Source organism: Papio anubis, chromosome 12 (genome assembly GCF_008728515.1).
Source record: "Papio anubis isolate 15944 chromosome 12, Panubis1.0, whole genome shotgun sequence".
Lineage (NCBI taxonomy): Eukaryota > Metazoa > Chordata > Mammalia > Primates > Cercopithecidae > Papio > Papio anubis.
Window position 1 is genome coordinate 120,255,732 of NC_044987.1, and position 19,559 is coordinate 120,275,290.

At 46.0% G+C, this 19,559-nt stretch overlaps 1 protein-coding gene across 8 annotated transcripts in view; it reads right to left on the minus strand.

Annotated features, from left to right (window-relative positions):
• SHANK2 (SH3 and multiple ankyrin repeat domains 2) overlaps nucleotides 1-19,559 on the minus strand; it is a 661,289-nt gene that overhangs the window by 632,522 nt on the left and 9,208 nt on the right. For all 8 annotated transcript variants that reach the window (XM_031653797.1, XM_031653801.1, XM_031653800.1 and 5 more), the window contains exon 2: nucleotides 1,285-1,380. The gene's annotated coding sequence lies outside the window, so the exon portion shown is untranslated. The remainder of the gene's footprint in view (nucleotides 1-1,284; nucleotides 1,381-19,559) is intronic.

Consider the following 19,559-nt stretch of genomic DNA (forward strand, 5'->3'; position numbering starts at 1 on the left):
TGCATCTGTACCAAACACATACGGACTTTTTTCTCATCATTGTTCCCTAAACAACACAGTATAGCAACCATTTACATATCATTTACATCATTTAGGTATCATACATGATCTGGAGATGTTTTAAAGTATATGAGAGAAAGTGCTTCGGTTATATGCAAATACTGCACCATATGAAATCAGGGACTTGAGCATCCATGGACTTTGGTATTCACGGGAGGTCGGGGAACCAATCCCCTTTGGGTGCCGAGGGATGACTGTACGGCACTTCCACGGTATTAAGATCTCATGGTGTACACAACTAGGAAAGCATATCTGACACAGCTTCTTGGGCAGGCCCACGCAGCCCAGAGGCCCTTCCCTGCATGTGGGTACCACCAGGCACGCCCCCCCCCGTCCACGTGAAAATGACGGAGAGGAGCTGGAAGCGCCTGCACCACTCATCTGTCTGCAGCCACATCGACTGGGTCTGGCATGGGCACACTGGTGAGGACAGCTCAGAAGGACTGAGAAATTGCCCATGGGGCTCTGGACCATACAGATTTGTCTTTACGGCCCCTGGTATACAAGGCCATGCCAGGAGGCAGGGTCCTGTACCAGCAGGAGCCCAGTGTGCGGTCAGCCAAGCTGGATTCAGCCACTCGATACCCACATGACCATGACCAAGTACCTAACTGCTGAGAGCCTGTGTCCTCACTGAAAATGGTGGTGATGCCACTTTCTGCATGGAGTTGGTGGTAGTCAGGGTCAACGTTGATAAGATATTCAGCAGACGGGGCCTTTAAGCACATTACAGGTGAGGTGATACCAGCAAGGCACAGAGGAGGCACTCAAGAAAAGGGCCATTAAGCACCAGACCACGCTCTGGCCTCTGCAGAGCACACAGGCCTGGGCTTCAGTGCACCCTTCCCTGCATGTGGGCACCACCAGGCACACCCCCGTTCATGTGAAAATGATGGAGAGGAGCTGGAAGTGCCTGCACCACTCATCTGTCTGCAGCCACCTTGACTGGGTCTGGCATGGGCACACTGGTGGGGACAGCTCAGAGCACAGTTCAGAAGCCAGAGGCATAGTCCCTTTCATACCCCACAAGGTCACACAAGAGGGCCACCAAGGACAATGCCACCCACCTTCTTCCCACCCAAACACAAGCACAAGGCACACAGGTCCTGACAACAAGAAACTGAAAGTCCCCTGGCCACAGTGCAAAGGCGGGGAGGTGGACCAAACCAGACAGTGGCCACTGGCTTGCAGGTAACAAGCACAGGGGAAAATGTTATAACTCACCAGAGGTGTTGGCAGACTGAGCCCCACAGATGGCCTCTTAGAGCAGGAACTGTGTTCTAGGGGGCCAAAACAGGGTGCCTGGAGAGATTTCCAGACCTGTGGAGAGACAAAGAGACCAGGGCATGGTCAGACAGAGACTGTGGAGAGGCACGTGTTAAAATCTCATGTAGATTCTGATATTTCTGAGCTAAAAACCAGGGATCGAACTTCTGCTTCCAGGCAGATGGAGTAGACACATTTTTCCCTATTCCTCACACAAAGCACAACTAATACTCAGGATGGTGTATATAAAACAAACATAACGCTCCTCAAGGTGGAGAGAAGGCAGACCAGCCAGGGACATGGTGTGAGCTCTCTGGGTTTTCTTCTTGCCTCATACATCCCAGACATGGTGCTGAATAAGCCAGCGACCCAGAAAAGTCAACAGGAGCAGGAACAATACCACAACAAAAGCGTGTTCTCTTTAGTCGAAAGACTGGGAAAGTGGCAGCTAACAGGGCGATACATTTAGACAACAGGTCTACTGCAGCCAGACACTGCAGAAAAATCTGTGACCTCAGCCCCACCCACAGCAGCAAAGGCTGAGTAGGGAGTCTAGATTTCTACCCTGTGTGGCTATAATGAGGCACCAAATCCCTGCCAGGGTGGCATCGAATAGACCAAAGGAAGGAGCTGGCACATTCATCCCCACCAGGCAGTAACAAATCCTCCTTTCACTCTGGCATTAGTACAGGCAGCATGGGGAGCCTGGATTTCTATAGCACCTGTCAGTAATGAGGTGACGCCCCTTTCCACCTTCCCTTGTGGAAGTGGCGTCAGGAAAAGTTAGCTTACAAAAAAAGGTTTAAGTAAGACTCAAAGTCTCATAACATAATACAAAAATGTCCAAGTTTCAATAGAAAATCACCCATCAAACCAAGGTTCAGGAAGATTTCAAACTGAAAAAATAAAATCAATTGATGCCAACACAGAGGTGACAGAGATGTCAGAATGGTCTGGCAAAGAGTTGACAGCAACCACGATAAATGCTTCCACGAACAATTATGAACATGCTAGAAACAGAAGAAATAACAGAAAGCCTCACCAAGGAAGCAGAACATCTCACCAAAGATATAAAAAAGAATCAAGTGAAAATGATAGAACTGGCCAGGCGCGGTGACTCACGCCTGTAATCCCAGCATTTTGGGAGGCCGAGGTGTGTGGATCACTCGAGGTTCGAAGTTCGAGACCAGCCTGGCCAACATGCCTAAACCCCATCTCTACTAAAAATACAAAAATTAGCTGGGTGTGGTGGTGGGCACCTGTAATCCCAGCTACTCAGGAGGCTGAGGCAGGAGAATCACCTGGACCCAGGAGGCAGAGGTTGCAGTGAGCCAAGATCATGCCACTGCACTCCAGCCCATGGGCAACAAGAGTCAAAATCCATCTTACAAAAAAAAAAAAAAAGAAAGGAAAATGATAGAACTAAAGAATACAATAACTGAAACAAAAGACTCAGTGGATGGACTCAACAGCAGAATGGAGGGGACAGAGAAAATAATCAGTGAACTGGAAGACAGAACAATAGACATTACCCCCAACTGAACAGTAGAGTGAAACAGACTGAAAATAAATAAACAGAGTCCCAGGGAGTTACGGAGCAATAATAAAATACCTAACTTTAAATGCTTGAAATGTCAGAAGGAGAGATAAGAGAGGGAGGGTCTGAAAAAAGTATTTAAAATATCCCAAATTTGATGAGAGATATAAACCTACAGATTCCAGAAGCTGAATGAATCCCAAATAGGATAAACCCAAGAAAATTCACACCAATATACATGAGAATTAAACTTCTGAAAACTAATAATGAAGAAAAAATATTGAAAACAGGCAAAGAAAAGCAATACTTACATTTCTCATCAGAAACTGTGGAGACCAAAAGAAAGTGACACAGTAATTTTCAAGTGATGAAAGAAAAGAACTCTCAATTCATAATTCTGTACCAACAAAAATATCCTGTAAGAATGAAGGGAAAATTAAGATAGTCTCAGATGAAAAGAAACTAAGGAAATTTGCCACTGGCAGACCTAATCTAAAAAATAGCTAAAAAGAAACCTTTCTAAATAAAATAATAATAATAAAAGAGTTTTGGAACATTAGGAAGGAAAAAGGAGTATGGTAAGCAAAAGTTTGGTAAATATAATAGGCTTTCCTTCTCGAGTTTTATAGATTATATTGGATGGTTGAAACAAAAATTACAACACAATCTGATATGGTTCTAAATGTATAGAGCAAATATTTAACATTTATAAATGGAGAAGGGTAAAGAGACATAAAAGATTATATATTTTACTCAAACTGGTATCACAATAGATGATAAAATATACATGATATAATACCCAGAGCAACCACTTAGAAAGCTATGCAAAGAGATATACACATAAACAAAATGGAACCCTAAAAAATGTTCAAAAATGTTCAAATAACCCACAAGAAGGCAGGAAAAAATAGAAAAATGAAAACCTGAAATAACAAATGTAAGGCCTAATGTATCAATAATTGCATTAAATGTAAATGGTCAAAATATACCAGTTAAAAGACAGAGATTGGCAGAGTAGATTTTACAAGCTACAATTAAATAAGATCTACAAAAATTTGCTTCAAATATAATGACATAGGTAGGATGAAAGTAAAAGGATGGAATAAGATACCTTTTACGAACAGAAGTCAAAAGAAAGCAATCATGGCTATGTTAATATTAGATAAAATAGACTTTGAGGCAAGGAAAATACCACAAAGAGAACATTACATAATGATAAGAGAGGACTCCACCAAGAAGACATAGTAATTCTAAATGTGTATATACCAAACAGAGGAGCAAAACACATGAAGCAAAAATGGATAGAACTGAAGAAAGAACACATAAATCCACACTTATAACTGAATACAACTTTAACAGGCCTTTCTCCACAATTGATAGAATAAGACAGGAAAATCAGCAAGGATACAGAAGAACTCAGTAATATGATCAATTAACAAGATCGAAGTGATAGTTGTAGAACCTGCCTCCACCGTAGTACAGCAGAATTCACATTCTTTTCAAGTGTTCATGAAATTTATGGCATATATTGGAAAAGAAGAATAATCTCAAATCAAATTCTAAGTTCCCACCTCAAGAAGCTAGCAAAAGGAGAGCCAAACAAACCCAAAGCAAGCAGAAGGAAGAAAATAATAAACATATAAGTGGGGAAAAAAATGAACAGGAAACAGAATAACAACAGAAAAATCAGTGAAACAATAAACTGGCTCTTTGTAAAAGTCAATGCAATTGACAAGACTGACAAAGAAAAAAAGACAACACAAATTACCAATACCAGGAATTAAATAGGAGACACCATGAAAGACCCTGCAGACATCAAAAAGGTACTAAAGGAATACTAAATCAGCTCTACACACATAAACTTGACAATGTGGATGAAATAAAGCAATTATTCAAGAAATACAAACTACTTCACCTTGCCCAATTTGTAAAAGGTAATTTGAATCATTTCCTACAGCTATTAAGGGAATTGAATTCATAATTTTTAAACTCCAGTTTTTTTGAGAAAAAGAAATCTTTAGACCTAAATGAGTTCACTGGAGAATTCTGTGAAATGCTTAAAGAATAATTAATACTAATTCTACACTATTTCTTCCAGAAAGTAGAATAGGAGAGAACATTTCTTAATTTATTTTATGGAGCAAGTACTACCCTGATAACCAAAGCCAGAGAAAGTGAGCATAAAAAGATTACAGGCTGGGTGTGGTGGCTCACGCCTGTAATCCCACCACTTTGGGAGACCGAGGCGGGTGGATCGCCTGAGGTCAGGAGTTCAAGGCCAGCCTGGCCAACATGGTGAAACCTTGTCTATATTAAAAATATAAAAATCAGCTGAGCGTTGTGGCAGGCACCAGTAATCCCAGCTACTTGGAAGGCTGAGGCAGGAGAATCGTTTGAACCTGACAGGTGAAGGTTACAGTGGGCCAAGATTGTACCACTGCACTCCAGCCTGGTGACAGAGACTCCATCTCAAGAAAAAAAAAAAAAAAAGAAATAGGTATAAACCTAACAATACACGTTCAGGAACTGTATGCTGAAAGCTATGCAACACTGATGAAAACAAATCAAAGATCTAAAAACACTGAGATATACCCTGTTCATGGATGGGAAGACTCAACATAGTCAGAATGTCAATTCTTCCCAAACTGACGTGCAGGTGATGATGATGAACACAATTCCAGTCAAAATCCCAGCAAATTTTGTAGATATGGACAAGATTATTCAGCATTTTGGGAGGCCAAGGCAGGTGGATCACTTGAGGTCAGGAGTTCGAGACTAGCCTGGCCAACACAGTGAAACCCCGTCTCTACTAAAAACACAAAAAATTAGCCGGGTGTGGTGGTGCACCCCTGTGATCCCAGCTTCTTGGGAGGCTGAGGCAGGAGAATTGCTTGAACCTGGGAGGCGGAGGTTGCAGTGAGTTGAGATCACGCCACTGCACTCCAGCCTCCAACCTGGGCAACAGGGCGGGACTGTGACTTTAAAAAAAAAAAAAAAGGTACATGGAAAGGCAAAAGAACTAGAAAAACTAAAACCATTTGGAGAAAAAAAAAAAAGGGGGAGGAATCAATATACTCAGCTTCAAGATTTATTACACAGTACAGTAATCAAAGCTGTGTGGTTCTGGTGGAGGGACAGGCACATAGCAATATAACTCAACACAGAGTCCAGAAAAAAACCCACACAAATATGCCCAACTGATCGCTGATGAAGGTGCAAAAGCCACTCAATGGAGAAAGGATTGTCTTTTCAACAAACAATGCTGGAACAACTGGACATCCATCAGCAAAACAATGAATATCAACCTAAGTGTCTTGCCTTATACAAAAATTAATTCAAAAGGAATCATGAACTTACATGTAAAATACAAAACTAAAACTCTTAGAAAAAAATGGGAGAAAATCTTCAGGATCTAGAACCAGAAAATGAGTTCACAGACCCAATATAAAAAGCACAATCCACAGACAAAAATATTGACAAATAAGTTCTCATCCAAATTAAAAACTTTTGCTCTGAGAAAGATCTGCTGAAAGGAGAAAAACACAAACCACAGAGCAGGAGAAAAATGTCTGCAAACCACATATTTAACAAATAATTCGTGTCTAGAATAAAGAACTCTCAAAGCTCAACAGTAAAACAAACAAACAAACAAACAAAATGACAATCCAATTAAAACAGCAAAAGATAGAAAAAGACATTTTCCAAGAGGATATACAGATGGCAAATAAGCACATGAAAAGACGTTCAACACACCAGCTATTAAAGAAATGCAAATAAAACAAAATATGACCATACACCTATCAAAACAGCTAGAATGAAAAATGGTGACACTAATTGCTAGTGAGAAAATAAAGAATCAAATTGCTGATGGAAAACCTGGATCTCGCACATTGCTGGTGGAAATACAAAATGGTATAGCCGTTACAGAAAACAGTGTAGCAGTTCCTTAAAAACCTAAATATGTAACTCTCATGTGACTGAAAAACCACACTCCTAGGCATTCGTCCCAGAGAAATTCAGACTTATGTTCATGGGCCAGGTGCAGTGGCTCACGTCTATAATACCAGCACCTTGGGAGGCCAAGGCAGGTGAATCACTTTGACCCCAGGAGTTCAAGACCAGCCTGGTCAAGGTAGGGAAACCCAGTCTCTACTGAAAATACATAACTAGCTGGGCATGGTGGCATGCGCCTGTAGTCTCAGCTACTTGGGAGGCTGAGATGGGAGGATGGCTTGAACCGGGCAGACAGAGGTTGCAGGGAGCCAAGATCATGCCACTGCACTCCAGCCTGGGTGACAGGGCCGGGTGTCTTCAAGGAAAAGAAAAAAGACAAAGAAACCTATACACTAACGTTTATAGCAGCTTTATTCATAATAGCCAAAAACTGCAAACCACCCAGACGGTCTTCAGAAGCTCAATAGTTAAACAAACTGATACATCCACACCATGGAACATTACTCAGCAATAAAAAGGCAAGAACTTTTGATACACAAGACCTGGGTGAATCTCTAGGAAGTTGTGCTGACCAAGGAGGGGAAAGCCAGTCTTAAAGGTTACTTACTGTGTGATTCCATTTCTGTATAATTATTGAAATGACAAAATTACAGAGATGGAGAACAGATGAGTGGTTACCAGGGCTTATGGAGCAAGTAGGGGCAGAAGGAAGTGGGTCAGGCCATAAAAAGGCACCGTGAGGGGTCCTGGTGTGGACGGCAGCATTTGAATCTCGACCGTGTCAACATCAGCATCCTGGCTGTGATGCTATCATACCGTCCCAGGACGAGACTATGGGGGTAAACTGCGTGTATCTCTGTACTAATTCTTACAACTGCAATTATCTTAAAAATACAGTTGGCCCTTAAGCAACACAGGTTTGAACTTCACGAGTCCCTTACACGTGGATACTCTCCCACCTCTGCCACCCGAGACAGCAAGACCAACCCCTTCTCCTCCTCCTCCTTTCCTCCTCCTCTCCTCCTCCTCTTCTTCCTCAGCCCACTCAACATGAAGATGATGCAGATGAAGACTTTTACTATGATCCACTTCCACTCAATGAGGAGTGAATATATTTTCTCTTCTTTATGATTCTCTTAGTAACATGTTCTTTTCTCTAGCTTATTTAAAGTAAGGTTATTTGTTTGTATAACATACAAAACAGGTGTTAATGGACCGTTTATGTTATCGGTAAGGTTTCCAGTCAATAGTAGGCTATCAGTAGTTACGTTTTGGGGCAGTCACAAGTTATACCTGGACTTTGGACTGTGTGGGAGTTGGAACCCCTAACCTCTACATTATTCAAAGGTTAACTCTAAAACTTTTAAGTCTTTTTAAAAGTACATTGTGGAAAACAAAAGGACAAAACGTTGACACAGTTTCAATAAGAGACAGCAATGTTCCTAGGCATACAACTAAAAATAATAAAACATACATCCACACAAAAACATGCAGGCCAGCCACAGTGGCTCACACCTGTAATCCCAGCACTTTGAGGGGCCGGGGTGGGAGGGTGGCTTGAGCCCAGGAGTTTGAAGCCAGCCTGCAGTACAGAAGACTCCATCTCTACCAAAAAAAAAAAGAAGTGTATATGAATGTTCATGGCAACATCCCTCATAACAGCTCAAAAGTGGAGGTAACCCAAACATCCCTGAGCCGACGAATGCATAAATGCATTGTGGTCCAGCCTTAAAATGGAGCATGATTCAGTCATCAAAAAGAAGAAAGGCTTGACCCAGGCTACAACACGGAGGAACGTTGGTAACATGATGCTAAACAAAAGAAACCAGTCACAAAGGATCTCACTTGGCATGATTCCACTTACATGCAATGCTCAGAACGGGCAAACCCACCGAGATGGAAGGCAGATGAGTCATTGCCAGGGCCTGGGAAGAGGAGGGAAGACTGGAGCAGGGAGTAAGGTTGATGGTTTGGGGGTCTTTATTAGGGGGGGATGAAAATGTTCCTAAATCGACTCTGATGATTGCACAATCCCCCTAATTTACTAAAAAACATGGTACTGCAGGTTTTCAAAGGGTGAATCACAATGGTATGTAAATTATATCTCAACAAATTCTCTAAGAAATCTGCAACTGGGTTCTAGGAAATTTTAACGACATCCATTAAAGAAGGATGCTCCTTCCCCCAATAGCGAATCACTAAATTGCTGAACTATTTAAATCGTTGGCCTGCAGGCCAGACGCAGTGGTTCATGCCTGTAATCCCAGCACTTTGGGAGGCTGAGGCGGGAGGATCACTTGAAGTCAGGAGTTCGAGACCGGCCTGGCCAACATGGCAAAACCCCATCTCTACTAAAAGTACAAACATTAGTTGGCTGTATTGGTGCGGGTCTGTAATCCCAGCTTCTCAGGAGGCTGAGGCAGGAGAATTGCTTGAACCCAGGAGGCAGAGGCTGCAGTGAGCCACGATCATGCCACTAAGACAGAGCCAGACTCATCTCAATAAATAAATAAATAGGGCCGGGCGTGGTGGCTCATGCCTATAATCCTATCACTTTGAGAGGCCGAGGCGGGTGGATCATGAGATGAGGAGTTCGAGACCAGCCCAGCCAACAAGGTGAAACCCCACCTCTACTAAAAAATAATAATAATAATACAAAATCAGCCAGGTGTGGTAGCACGCGCCTGTAATCCCAGCTACTTGGGAGGCTGAAGCAGGAGAATTGCTTGAACCCGGGAGGTAGAGGTTGCAGTGAGCCAAGATCATGCCATTGCACTCCAGCCTGGGTGACAGAGCAAGACTCATCAAATAAATAAATAAATAAACGTTAGCCCGCAGATGTGCATCTATTTTTGGAAGTGCTCATCACTCTTGCAGAGATGGAAACCATCCTTGTGAGGAGTTCTGAAACAGCTCTGTGACCCAAAGGAAATGCCCCCACAGACAGGTCCTCCACGTGCTGGACTCCAAGTTGGGGGGCCTGTCTGTAGGCAGCCAGACCTGGCCTGCCTGAGCCTTGGGCCCCTTTACTGGAAGGTGCCACAAAGCAGGGGCCTGGTCTCTGGAGCAGCCCACCCTGCCTGACCCCAGCCCCCTCCATGACTTCCCAACTGCCCACGTTCAAGCTAAGTCTGCGTCCTCTTCTGTCAAGGGGGGGGGTGAGTGACCACACTCATTCCGGAGTCCCAGGCACTGGATGAGCATGGCTGGGTGGCCCTGCTGCCCCACAGGCATCCCATGGACCGAGGGAGGAAATGTCACACCCTCCCCGTCTCATGTTCAAAACGTGTATACAAATGTTCACGGCAGCACCATTTACAATAGCCAAAACCCAGCAAGAACAAAAGACCCATCAATACACAACGGAGACAGGAAACAAGAGCTACGGTACAACGGAGCATCTCCAGCCATAAAAAGGAAGGAGGCACTGATCCACGCTACAGCACGAATCGTCCTCTGTGGCATAAGAAATACACTGGGGGCTGGGCACGGTGGCTCATGCCTGTAATCCTAGCACTTTGGGAGGTCGAGGCGGGGGGATCACAAGGTCAGGAGATCGAGACCATCCTGGCTAACACAGTGAAACCCCGTCTCTACTAAAAATACAAAAAAAAAAAATTAGCTGGGCGTGGTGGCGGGTGCCTGTAGTCCCATCTGCACGGGAGGCTGAGGCATGAGAATGGCGTGAACCCGGGGAGCGGAGCTTGCAGTGAGCCAAGATCGTGCCACTGCACTGCAGCCCGGGCGACAGAGTGAGACTCCGTCTCAAAATAAAAAAAAAAAAAGAAATACACTGAACTTTGTCCCTGGTTCCCAGCACAGAGATCCTAATACCCTGAGAATTTCCTGAGTAGCAGAAGTGAGTCCCTTTTGACTCCACCGGAGCTTATGCTAATGAGGTGACTTAGGGTGGGGGCCCCGGGACTGGTCACCAGGAACACAGGTGTCTGAGAAGGTGGGAACTTCTGGCCCTACTTGCTGAGCTCCAGAAGGTACCGGAGATTAAGCTCTATAAAAACTCTTGCACAGGCCGGGCGCGGTGGCTCACGTCTGTAATCCCAGCACTTTGGGAGGCCGAGGCAGGTGAATCACCTGAGGTCAGGAGTTCGAGACCAGCCTGACCAACATGGTGAAACCCCATCTCTACTAAAAATACAAAAATTAGCCCGCATGGTGACACGCACCTATAATCCCAGCTACTCGGGAGGCTGAGGCAGGAAAGTCGCTTGAATCCGGGAGGCAGAGGTTGCAGTGAGCCAAGACTGTGCCATTGAACTCCAGCCTGGGCAATAAGAGCAAAACTCTATCTTGAAAAAAAAAATGTTAACTTTATGTTACGTGTATTTTACCTCCATAAAGGAAATAAAAAGAACCTCTCATTCTCAACGCCTCACAAGGGTTCAGGATCCACTTCATGGAGAGGAAAACACTGAAGGCAAAAGGCCAACATGTACAGGCATGCAGCGGGGACAGAAGAGCCTCCGATCTTCAGTTTTTGTCAGAAGCCACCTCCTGAGGTCCATGTGACACAGCCTGTGGGGAGTGGCTGCCATGAGGATGAGCACACGCTCTCCTCACACGTGTGTGTACACCGTCTCCCATCCTGCCAGCTGCCTTTGCTGAAGTCTGTGCCAGAAGCAATGTGACTTTAACAGATGCACCCATTCTCCTGCTGAGAAAACTGAGACCAGACCAGCAGGCACTGGCGGCAGAGCCAGGACCAGGAGGAAGCCAGGCTGGCCATTCGGTTCTTCCTGCTCAGCCTCCTCCATCCCCTCCACAAACACTGTTTGTTTGAAAGGCAGGACTGGACTGAGAGGGATGTTGCTCGGGGCCCGTCTCACCATCCACAGAACACTCCTCATTCTCCTTGTCCCCAGCTCAACGGCCAGAGAAGGCAATAGGGCAGGCTGAAATTAGCTTAGCAACAGTCACCATGCAAAATTATTCAGGAATGAAATAAAAACATGCATTACGCGTCCTGGTTGAACCATAAAATGCTGTGACCAGTAAAAGCATCAAAACCCAATGTGAGGCCAGGCGTGGTGGCTCATGCCTGTAATCCCAGCACTTTGAGAGGCCGAGGAGGCTGGCAGATCACTTGAGGTCAAGAGTTCTAGACCAGCCTGGCCAACATGGTGAAACCGCATCTCTACTAAAAACATAAAAATTAGCTGGGACATGATGAAACCCCATCTCTACTAAAAATATAAAAATTAGCTGGGTGTGGTGGCATGCACCTATAGTCCCTGCTACTACAGAGGCTGAGAGGCAGGAGAATTATTTGAACCTGAGAGGTGGAGGTTGCAGTGAGCCGAGACAGCACTTGGCTTGTGCCTGGCTCCAGTAGGCAACTTACAGAACTGTGAACTAAATAAATCAGGGTCAGCAAGCGGCTGCCCACGGGCCAATTCTAGCCCAAACCTGTTTTCATACGTAAAGTTTTATTGGAACACAGCTGTGTCCATTCCTTCCCGCATTGCCTTTGACTGCTTTTTTGGGGAGACACTGCACAGCGCACAAGCACGACATTTTTACTCCAGCCTGGGTGACAAGAGTGAGACTCTGCCTCAAAACAAACAAACAGATAAACAAAACCCAATGTGGCACCTCTATAGTCCTGTGAGGTCTTTCTGTGCCCAGAGGGCAACAATGCAGGCAGCTGCCGGGAGGGACTTGGCGCAGGCGGGACTGCGCTGCGGGCCTGGGAGGCTGTCACAGTATCAGTCGTGCCTCCTAGATCTACCATCTTGGGAAGTCTCCTCCCACAACGACCCTGGGAACGGTCACTGTGTTCGCTCTGGCCATGTCAATAAACCCAAAGAGACAACAGCAGCAAATGTGATGCAAGCAGAAGCTGCAGACCATGGCATCCTGAAGTTCCCCCTCTTGCTGCCCTCAGGAGCCCAGAACCACCAAGCAGCCAGTGGGCAAGGAGGACTGAGTCCAGGGACTGAGCCCGGCTCTAGTGGGCAACTTGCAGAACAATGAGCTAAATAAATCAGGGTCAGCGAGTGACCACCCATGGGCCAATTCTAGCCCAAGCCTGTTTTTATAAGTAGTTTTTACTGGAACACAGCCGTCCCCATTCATTCATGTATTGCCTTTGACTGCTTTTTTGGAGAGACACTGCCCAGCACGCAAACACAACATATTTACTATCCGGCCCTGAAATGAACAGGTGTTTTACCCTTTGTTTGGGGTGGTCTGTTATGCAGCAAAGGTTAACTAACACGACTCTCAACTTAACAGGTGCTTATTAGATAGGTGTCGTTACCTCCAACCTAAAGATCAGGAAGCCAAGGCCTACAGCGAAGGATCCAGTCACTCACCCAGGTCACATCGTGGCACTTACGGGGAGGCTCCGGCAAAGCAGGAGTTAACCCTGTCTGTCTAAACCAAAGGCCCCAAGCCCACCACAATGCAGGCTTTATGGAAGGGTCCCTAACGGAGTCACTAGCTGTACAGCCTACCCCATCTCCCCTTCCCAGGTCCCCCGCCCCTTTCTCTTCAGTAAAACATGGCAGGATAAGATTTCCAACAAACAAAGGCTCATCCATGTCAGGAAAAGCCACTGAGGGCCACAAAGGCCGACAAGGACGAACACACACCACTACCCAGGCTCACGGGTAGCAGAGCAACCCAGTCACCTAGAGTTCCCACAGGATGAGGGGGGCCCCTCCCAAGGGGCTCTCCCTGTGACACACAGACTCACCTCTGTCCCCAGGCACTGCACACATGCACACATGGATTGAGGTTGGGACTGGGGGGGGGGCAAGGTTGCAGATGTCTCTTGCACGAGCTGGGGGGCTGCCGCTGGGCACCCCATCATCCTGAGTCCCTGAACTCGGTGCACTCATGAAGCCCATGTGGGAGGCTCTGCAGAGAACAGGTGGAGGCCACAGCGTACCTGCTCTGCCTGTAACAGGACCTGTGTGCCAACCTGAGATCTCAACAGGCCAGTGGCCAGCCCTGACAAGACAGGCACTTAATAGACCCAACAATCCACATGTGGCACAGGTCGCATGGACACAGACGATGCAGACGTCACCACTAAAGACAGTAAGAACAGTGGCAGTATGTGGATGCTTACCGTAGTCTCAGTTTTACAAAATTGCCTTATTTAATGCTCACAGTTACCAGAAATATGTTAGTACCCCCGTTTCACGGATAAGAAAACCAAGGCCTAGAGAGGCCAACTGGGCTGTCCAAGGTCACACAGCAGCACGGCAGAGCTGCTCTGCACTGCAATGTACCACTTACTACAGCAAGGAAAATGAACCCAACACTCCCCAAAGCCCAGAGATGTCGGGGTAAGAGCGGAGAGGCCAGAGGCCCCTCCTGGCCAGTGCTATGCTCCCTCTGTGGCCCAAATTCTCCAGGCAGATCACCCGTCACCACGGCCTAGAGAACAGGGTGCTGAAACACGGTGACACTCAACTCTGCTGGGCAAATGCACCGTCTATGGCCAGAGCTTGCTGGAGTCAATCAGCAGAAGTGTTAAAGAGCTGGGGCCCTCTGTGTCTTCTCTGTCCCCACGCTGACTGCACCTGCTGCAGAGGACTCTCCCCAGAAGAGGGGCTGTCCAGACACAGAGTCACAGGGACAGACTTCATTCATGGGAAGGTCCAACTCACGGTTTCACAAGCATTTTGTTCACAAACACCCAGGAGGCTTGAGGAAGGACTGACTGTCAACATGTCAACAGACGACCAGGAGGGGCCGCCAGGCAGGCCAAGAGGGAGGACTCACTGGAGTGAAGGAGACTAAATGCTCCCGTCCCTTTCCATTCTACTACATGGGTAATGTGCTACATGGGTTCAAAGCCCCAGCCAATGCACCTCTCTGGAGCTCAGTTTCCCCTTCTGTGAAATGGGCATTAAAATACTCCCAGACAGCAACTGGTGATTCCATGAGACCATATGCACGAAGCTCCTGGCACACAGCAGGCACTGAAATGGCCTCCAACAATGTCTGCAGATAATACATTAACGATAATGATGATGACTGACTGACTGAGCTACCTACAAAGATACAGGTCACTTTATGTTATTACTGCATTGTTAATGGTCAATTATTTTTCTTTTTTGAGACAGGGCCTCACTATGCTGCCCAGCCTGGAGTGTACTGGCACCATCTCAGCTCACAGCAGCCTCAACTTTTCCAGGCTCATTGATCCTTCCACATCAGCCTCCCGAGAAGCTGGGGCTACAGGCACACAGCACAATGCCCAGCTAATATTTGTTTTTTGTTTTGTTTTGTTTTCTAGAGACAGGGTTTCACCATACTGCCCAGGCTGGTCTCAAACTGCTCTTAAGCAAGCCACCTACCCACATCGGCCTCCCAGAGTGGTGGGACTACAGGCAAGAGCCACCGCACCTGACCAAGAAGTCATTTTTGCCTCTACATGTGGAGTGTCCTGCAGCTGGCGGGCTGGTCTGTTACCTCGGGGGCATTTCCTTTCGTTCAGAAAATCACCCACCCCACCCCAGACCACTGAGCCCACCAGGCACAGGCTACATCTCGCAGGGCGTCTGCCAGGTGTCTCAGGCAACTGCACATTCCTGGGAGCTGGGCAAACACTCAGTGGTGGCCAGAAAGCCATCTGAAGATCCAAGGGCCTCCATGAATGTTCAATAGTAATATGATACTAATTCCAGACAGCTAGAATTAGTAATATGACACTAATAGTAATAATTACTAACAGTAATATGATACTTTTAGACTGCTAAAATTAGTAATATGATACTAATAGTAATAATTACTAACAGTAATATGATACTTTTAGACTGCTAAAATTAGTAATATGATTCTAATGGTAATAATTACTAACAGTAATATGATACTAATTCTAGACTGCTAAAATTAGTAATATGATAATAATAGTAATAATTACTAACAGTAATATGATACTAATTCTAGACTGCTAAAATTAGTAATATGATTCTAATGGTAATAATTACTAACAGTAATATGATACTAATTCTAGACTGCTAAGATTAGTAATATGACACCAATAGTAATAATTACTAACAGTAATATGATACTAATTCTAGACTGCTAAAATTAGTAATATGATTCTAATAGTAATAATTACTAACAGAAATATGATACTAATTCTAGACTGCTTCTGGTAAGAACCTCGTTCTTCCGGAGAATGAACTCCAGAAGCTATTTAACCAGGCTTGGTCTATGAAGAGCCTGCCACAGGGTACTGGGAGGCTTATCAGCACGGGGATTCTCTGATCCAGCATAAAACCTGCTGCAGGACCCAGACGCGGTGCATCTTCTCCCAAGTTCCATTGTTCTCCAAGAGGTTTGGACCTGGACTGTCCAGAGCCAACAGTGCAGAACCCTGATTAATTCTCAGTGAGCTCTGGAGTCCTGCCCACACTCAGGTCTCTCTGAGTGACAAGCCGTGACAAGCTGTCCTAGCCCATCCTCTCTCCCTAGCCCCTCTCCTGTTCCTCCAACGAGAGTCTTGGCTGCTAACTCAAAGGAAGCATGTCAGCAGGAAGGCAACTCCGTCCGAGAGTGAGAAGGTGGCGGTGGAAGCAGGGCCACTGCAGGGCAGGGGGCCAAGCAAGAAGGGGCAGACCCCAGCCCCTGGAGAAGGAAGGTTACAAATCCATGCTGCCCCATAGCAATATAATTGGAGTCACAAATGTAATTTTAAATTTCCTAGGAGCCACGTCAAAAAAATAAAATGGGCTGGGCATGTTGGCTCATGCCCATAAACACCAATACTTTGGGAAGCTGAGGTGGGAGGATCGCTTGAGCTCAGGAGTTTGAGGCCAGCCTGGGCAACATAGGGAGCCCCCTCCAAAAAAAAATAGCCAGGTGTGGTGCTGTGCACCTGTAGTCTGTGCGTCTGTGGTCCCAGCTCCTCGGGAGGCTGAGGTGAGAGGATTGCTTGAGCCAGGGAGATCCACTCAGAAAATGGAAAGCTGAGTGGTGGATGAACCGGAACTGGGAGAAGCTTTGTATGAATCAGAGAAAATGCAAGTTAAAAGGAGACACCATTTCCCACCCATTAGACTGGCAAATATCAGGCAACACCAAGTCTTGCTGAGGAGGAGGGGTCCAGGGAGTTCCCACACCATGCGGGTGGGATTGTAACTTGGTACAACCCCCGAGAGAGCAATTTGAGAGCACTGGCAAAAGTTAGCTCTGTGCATGGTGAAAGCTCCAGGGTAGGCAACTTCTCGTCTAAGGAGGTATCCAGGGAAGCCCCGGCAGGCCCTGCGGAGAAGAATGTTCCCTCCAGCACGGTCTGAAAGAACAAGATCCTGAAAACAACCCAAATGTCAACAGGAAGAGAAAGAATAAAATGGGGTTAACCATTCCATAGAATGTATAAACCGAGCTACATGATCAGCTCAGGGTGGATTTTTTAAAGTGGCTATTAAGGAAACTTCAAGGCAAAGCTTTCAGGGAGTGGGAAGTACCTGGACACCCCGCTTTTCCCACCCCACACAGGCGACCCAAGGCCCCATGAGACAAACAAATACGTACCTTCGCCAGCAACTGCACATGAGATCGGCAAATGACCCATTGCACAATCAGCCCACATTTAAGATCATGAGGCAACCGGAAGGCATCTAATCAGTTCATCAGCTCCATTTTGCAGGAGACACTCTCTCCCCTGCTACTGTCTCTGGTCCCTGTTTTTCTTGGTCCAACCCTAGGCTAGGGTTGAACCCACAAAGATCAGACATCCCCAGGGAGTAGGTTCCCAGGGAGCAGCACCTTGCCTCACTGGAAGACACCGGACATGGGAAAAAGTCTGTCCCACAATTTCTCCCACACTCAGGGTCACCCCTGCTTTCTCCTGAGACGCACGAAGAAAGGTGGGGCCTCCTTCTCTGAGACACCAGCCTGGGCTGGAGCGAGTGGGTAAAGGACCTCAGTTTTAGTATCTCAAGACCGGATGGGCCTGGGGCTGGACACTGCTTTAGAAGGTGTTTTCTGAAAGCAAGGACTCAAGATATTTCCACGCCCACGTTCGCAGTAGCATCAGGCACAACAGCCAAAGGGTGACGCCACCCAGGTCCCCATGGATGGATGACTGGATAAACAAAATGTGGTCCATCCACACAACGGAATATTACTCAGCCACAAAAAGGAAGGAAATTCTGACACACGCTACAACATGGATGAGGCTTGAGAACATTATGCTGAGTGAATTAAGCCAGACTCAAAAAGATAAACACTGCATGATTCCACTTGGATGAGGTCCCTACAGAAGCCAAAGAGACAGGAAACAGACTGGTGGTCACTAGGGGCTGGGAGAAGGGGGATGGTTTGCTAGTGTTTAGTGGGGAAGTAGTTTCAGTTCTGCAAGCTGAGGAGTTCTACAGATAGATGGTGACGATGGCGGCACAGCAAGGTGAGTGTCCTTAATGCCTCAGAACTACACACCTAAAAATGGTGAAAAGGGTACCCTTCTATGTTACAGGTATTTTTGCATGATTTATAAAATGTGCATTGGGAAAAAAAGTGCTCTCATATCAATTTCCACTGAACTCCTCCTCTATCACACATCGCTTCCTTCACCTCCTTTAAGTGTTTGCTCAAGGACCACTTCCTCAGTGCAGCCCGCACCGACCGCCCTGCTAAAACAGCAGCCCCCTTGGCTCCCAGTCCCCACCAGCAAGCTCTCCTTTCCTCCCGCACAGCATCACTGCTTCTTTATGATCTCCCTTAATTGTTGTTTGCTCCCCGGTGAGGGTGTCAACCCTACAGGGGCAGAAATATTTGTCTGGTTCACTGTTGTATCCCAGAGTCTAGAGCAGCCTAGCAGATATCTGCAGCACACGCCACAAAAGACAGCAGAATACGCATTCTTCTCAAGGGCACATGGAACATGCTCCAGGAGAGGCCTCATGCCCGGCCATAAAACAGCCTCATTAAACATCAGCAGGACTGAAATTACACAGATAATGTTCTCCAACCACGATGGAATGAAATTCGAAATCCATTTTACAAACGCACAAATATGTGGAAATTAAACAACACACAAACAGCCAATGGGTCAAAGAATAAATGACAGGGAAATTGGAAAACACTTTGAAACGAGTGAAAAAGAAGACAAAACATATCAAAACTTATGGAATACAATTAAAGCAGTACTTAAAGGAAATTCAGATCTGTAAATGTCTCTATTAAAAAGAAGAAAAATCTCAAATCAGTAACCAAAACCTTCCACCTTGTGAAAGTCAGAAAAAGAACAGGAAACTGAAACTGAGCAAGCAGAAGGAAGGAAACAATAAAGGTTAGGGCTGAAGTTAATGAAATCTAGGCTAGAAAAACAATAAAGAAAATCAATAAAACTATAAGTTGGTTATTTGAAGAGATCAACAAAATTGACAAACCTTAGCTGGAATGATCAAGAAAAGAAGGGAAGACTCAAATCATCAAACTCAGAAATGAAAGAAGGGACATTATTACCAACTTACAGACTTAAAAGGAATCAGGCCGGGCTCAGTGGCTCATGCCTGTCATCCCAGCACTTTGGGAGGCCGAGGCAGGCGGATCACGAGGTCCGGAGATCAAGACCATCCTGGCTAACACAGTGAAACCCCGTCTCTACTAAAGATACAAAAAAATTAGCCAGGCCTGGTGGCAGATGCCTGTAGTCCCAGCTACTCAGGAGGCTGAGTCAGGAGAATGACGTAAGCCCAGGAGGTAGAGCTTGCAGTGAGCCAAGATCCCACCACTGCACTCCAGCCTGGGCAACAGA